This window comes from Zingiber officinale, chromosome 7B (genome assembly GCF_018446385.1).
Source record: "Zingiber officinale cultivar Zhangliang chromosome 7B, Zo_v1.1, whole genome shotgun sequence".
Lineage (NCBI taxonomy): Eukaryota > Viridiplantae > Streptophyta > Magnoliopsida > Zingiberales > Zingiberaceae > Zingiber > Zingiber officinale.
This window is the reverse complement of record NC_055999.1, coordinates 8,904,767-8,910,633: the sequence shown is the minus strand read 5'-3', so window position 1 is coordinate 8,910,633 and position 5,867 is coordinate 8,904,767.

Sequence of the window (5,867 nt, the reverse complement as noted above, 5' to 3'; positions counted from 1 at the left end):
GAAAAAGTTATAGCAGTTTGACTATTGTAGTACACTATAACATGAATCCCACTGTCCTCAGTAATTTTCAGATATTTCAGAAACCTTCTCAACTAGATAACTTATTGCACAGCCATTTCATAAGCCACATACTCAACTTCCATTGTTGATAGTGCTACACAAGCCTATTTCTTGTTGTTCCATGAGATAACATCACCATTCAGCAAGAAGGTATAGCTGGATGTGGATTTTCTGTCATCAAGATCTTTCGCCCGATCTACATGTGTGTATCCCTTCAAGCTCATATTTAATCCTTAGAAATAAAGATAATAATCTCTTATCCCTTTGAGATATTTGAATATCCTCTTCACCACTTTCTAGTGTCTCGATCCTATGTTTGACTAGAAATAACTAACTAAGTTAACAACATAGCTTATATCACGATGAGTGCACAACATAATATACATTAAACTACCAATGACACTGGCATATGGTTTTTTTTCTTCATTTCGGCTATTTCTTCAAGAATCTTAGATACATACTTTTACTCAGAATAATACCTCTTACTACAAGTATTTATTCAATGTTGCAATCTAACATGCTGAAGTGTTATAACATCTTAGTGATATAAGCCTCTTGAGATAAATCCAAAAGCTTTTTTGATCAAGCTCTAATAATCTTTACTCCTAAGATGTACTCAGTTTCTTCCATATCTATTATGTCAAATTATGATGAAAGTCATGATTTGATTTCTATCACAAACTTTATTTCACTTCTAGTTATTAGCATATCATCAACATATAATGATAAAATGATAAATTTTTCTTTTTTCCTTTCTTAGGTAAACACAATGATCCTCATTGATCATTTCAAAATTATAAAATAAAATAACTTCATTAAATCTTATGTTTAATTATCTTGACACTTGGTTTAGCCCATATATAAACTTTCTAAGTCTACATACTCTATTATCTCGGCTTTCAGCAATAAAATCTTATGGCTATGCCATATAGATTTTCTCGTCAAGATTATCATTAAGGAAAGCTATTTTTATATCCATCTGATGTAATTCCATGTTAAAATGTGCTACTATAGGTAGGATAATACATATTGACACAAACTTTATAACTGGGGAAAATATCTATTCAAAATCAATACCCTCCATTTGGGTATATCCTTTTGTAACTAAACGAGCTTTGTATTGATTAATTGATCTATCTACTTTCCTCTTAAATTTGATAATCCACTTATTCCCAATATCCCTTTAGCCTAGAGGAAGATCGACTAAATCTCAAATTTAATTCTTTCTCATAGACTGCATTTCCGCATATATTGTAATTTTCAATTTTTCTTTTACTGAGCATCTCAATGCTTCCTCAACCGTTCAAGGTTCATCATTATCAACTAGGAGAATCATCAATGCCTCATTCTCAATGTCAAACCTTCTTCGAAGAATAATCTGATGACTACTTTTTTGTAGATTAGATTGTTGATGAAACTAACTCATTCATCGACAAATCACTCCCACTAGGTTGACTAGATTCAGGCATCTCTTATGATACCTAATTTGTTGATAAAGGAACATTATCCTCCTCCTCTATCGTAAATAAAGGAATTGTCTCATCAACTTCACCTCTTATTAGGAACTCAATTTTGAAAAAAGTAACAGCTCTCGACTCTATTTCATAGATTATTTTATCTTGTTGCTCACCAATGAAAATATAACCCTTAGGGCGCGTTTGGTTCAAGTCATCATCTATAACCTTGGTTATGGGGAATATAATATAACTTATTAGGTGTTTGGTTCAACTGAGATTATGCAATTACTTAATTTTACATTTACTAATTTATCCTTTACCTTTTTGAATTAATTTAATTGAATGAAAATCTTTTTATCTCTTCTCTGCCGTGGCTTCTTCTTCCCTGCCGTGACTTCTCTTCTCTCCCGTGACTTCTCTTCCTCTTCCTCCTCCCCTGGAAAAAGGGTCGAGGCCATGCAGTAGCTTCTACCCCTCAACATCCGTAACCTCGCCACCCTCTCATCCGTTCTCGGCACCGGAGGGCTCGCCAGAGCCTTGACCTATGAGGAAGCGCTAAACCATAACCCTTATCTTGATCCCCAGCGATCAAGATAAGAATACCCATGGAGGCGACGGTGGATTTGAGGTCGAGGAGGAAGCCACAAAGGAGGACCATGATCTCATACCACAACCACTCCAAGCACACCGAGATAGCGTTGGGAATCGCCAAATTGAGCAGAGAACGCCATCCCTTGAAACAGTCGATGGAGAAATCGAGCGCCGTAGTTTGTCGATAGACGCCGGAGAAATAGATGTACAGGACGAGGAGGAGGAGGAGATTGAGATTGGTGCAGACGGATGCAAAGGCGACACCGCGAATGCCGAGGCGGAGGTAGAAGACGAGGGCACAGTTGAGGGGGAGGTGGAGGAGGGCGGCTGCTGCAGCGACATAGGTGAGGGGGAGAGTGATGGACTGTGAGCGGAGGAAGATGCGGATGGGATGGAGGAAGGATTGCAGCAGGAGGTCGGGGATGGAAGCGAGGACCTATTCGTGGTGGGTGGGTAATTTTGGAAAAAATAATATGATAACCCCGGAATCGTAGAAAACCTTAGGCTTTCAAGGTTTTCTGATTCCTTGTTGTATTCCCAAATTGCTGACGTGGCGGGAATCACTCATTACCAGGAATCACACATTACCTAAACCAAATAAGGTTTTTGTTGATAACCTACCAAGGTTATCAACGATAACCTTGAACCAAACGCGCCCTTAGAAGTATAAGAATACCTTACAAAAATGCATTTCTTACCTCTTGGTCATATTTGTAAGTTCTTATCATGAAATAAGTAGCTGACCCCCAAGGTCAGATTACTCAAATGTGATTTTCTACCTTTCTAACGTTCATATAGAGTAGATGAAACAGATTTAGAAGACACTTAGTTAAGTATATAGGTTACAGCTAATAACGCATCTTCCCAATAGAAAATTGGTAAATTAGCTTGAGTCATCATAGACCTAACCATATCTAGAAGAGTTCGATTTCTTCTTTCAGCAACTCCATTTTACTGTGAAGTTCTAGAGATAGTTAGTTGTTTAATAATCCCTTTCTCATTACATATTATTTTAAACTGATCAGACAAATATTTACCTCCACGGTCAGTACGTAAGGTTTTAACATTACATTTCAATTGATTCTCAACTTCATTTATGTAACGATTGAAGCAATCTAATGATTCAGATATGTGAGATATCAAATACATATGACCAAAACACGTAAAGTCATCAATAAATGTAATAAAATAAAAACTTCCTTGTCTAGCCTTCACATTCATTCGACGATAAATATCTAAATGAATTAATTGCAATGGTGATTCAACCCTAATAGCCTTATTAAATGGTTTTATAGTCGCTTTTCCAACAAGAAAATGTTTACATATAGACAAGTTAACTTTAGCATAAGTGTTGAGCAAATCCTCTTTAGCTAATCTATTCATTCATTCTTGTCCTATATGTCTCAATTTAGCATGCCAAACTTTATTATTTACATCAGCATCGTTAGTAAGAGTAATGTTTAAAAAATAACCATTATTATCATAATTAATATCTAAGAATCATGAAATCATTTGATACATGACCACATCCTATTAACACAAAGTTAATTCTTAGTTCTACATAATGACTATAAAAGTTTATACAATAATCCAAATTAAGAAGACTATTAATGGAAATCAGATTTCGTCAAATCTCAAGAGCATATAGGACATTATGTAGAAACAATATATGCCCACCACGTAGGTTGAGTTTGCATGTATCAACTCCTTTGACTTCAATCCTTGCATTATTTCCCATATATATCCATTTATTGCCAGTTGGTACTTGACAGTACTCTACGTGTGTAGCTCAATCATGAGCTACATGGTTCGTTGCTTCTGAATCTATAATTCACAAAGGATAAAAATCATCTAACAATATCGAACTAGTAATATAATGCTCATAGAAAGAGGATAAATATGGATCTACCTTTTATTGATCAGTACAATCCCAAGCAAAGTGGCACTTCTTGCCATAATTATAGTAAGTCAGCTTACTTTGATATTTCTTTTCATACTTCTTTCCTTTCTTCTTGATTGGGCCTTGCCCTGCAACAACATTAGCTTCTTTTTCCTTTCCCTTTCCTTTTTTAAACCATCTTTTCTTATTATTGAAACCAGATGCTCTAACAGAAACTTCAGCTATAAAAGTTTATCTAGAAATTCTTGCAGATTCTATTCTCTTCGCCTTCAATTCAATATACCGTGAGACATCAGTGAAAGTCTTGATACTTTCATTGTGAGTCAGATTCTGTTTTATCATTTCTCAAGAATCAGGAAGGAATGGATAACTACTTAAACCTATTATTCATTAGTCAACTCATAACTGACAACATTTAAATTCTAAATCATATTTGTCATTTTCCTCATATGTTGAGCCACGGTAACATTTAGGAACTTTTTGTAGTTGTCAAACTTGATTGTCATTTGACAAAGCTTACATAAATTATAACTTCATTGTACTTTTCTCTTAGGGCAACCGAAATGGCATGAGCTGATGGTAATGACTTATATTCAAATATTAGGTCGTCTACCATTGAACTAATCAATGTTCACTTGGCAGTTGAATCCTTTTTCTTCCATGCCTTATAGGCATCAAAATCATGTTCATACTATGTTGTAGAATCATCAATAGGTTCTTCCATAAACTATTTACAAGCTCTAAAACTTCTTGTTCCTTAAGAACATATTATATCTTGAGATGTCATATTTTATAGTTTTCCCCATATTATTTCTTTCCCTTATTGAGTTCAGCTATGATGTTCTTAGCAGTCATGATCTAACATAAATAAATACATTATTTAGTAATTAAGTGTATTTCATATGCATATAATTTATGATTGACTCAATGTTAATTTAAGTTAATTTACAAAATCAAGTGACAACTATATTTTCACTCATTATTCCTATGATCCAATCTAACCAATATTGATCAATTATATTATATGCATCCCATTAAATGAAATGATCATTAAGTGAACAAATCATGAAATGAATCATCATTTAAATGAACTAATCATTCTTTTAAAACTGCTAACACATAATATTCTTTTTCTTGTTTGTTAATGCATAATATAACATTTTATAAAATAGTGTTGTTTGTACATAATAACAATTTCTATTATATGATTTTATTAAACTTAATGGGCTAATATTATTCGTATATAACGATAGTAACAACAACAACACTCTAGTAAGATAAATAAGCTAACACCACTCCCATTAGGAAAAATACTAGTGGAGTGGTCAGTACCATCCCGTTCATCCTGAACTCGATTAGGGCAATCTTAAGTAGACTAGCTTTAGAATTCTCCATTTGATCTATAGTTGAATCGTCTTCTGGATCCTCCTCAGATTCTTCAAGATCCTCTTCTGGATTCTCCTCAAGATCTTTAGGATCCTCCTCGAACTTTTCAAGATCCTCTTTATAATACTCATGGTGAAGTAGCTCCACACACAATTCTTCATATCAGATACGTCCTTCAAAGTTCCCCCATATATGGTGTGCTATACCACCTTGGGATGCCCTGACAATAATTGAATCAAAGTACAAATCATGTAATTGTCAAGGATTGGAAACTTTTCTTGCTCAAGCTACCAGAATAGTCGATTGAGCCATCCAATATGTCCTTTACGTCCGTAAATTAGGTCATACTCAATCTCCTTCCTCAGCTCATTGCATCACATGTTGCGAATGGTCATCGTGTATATCATCCTCGGCACCTAAAATTGAAAATAATAATATCAATACAAAATCGACAAACCAATAAATATGCATAG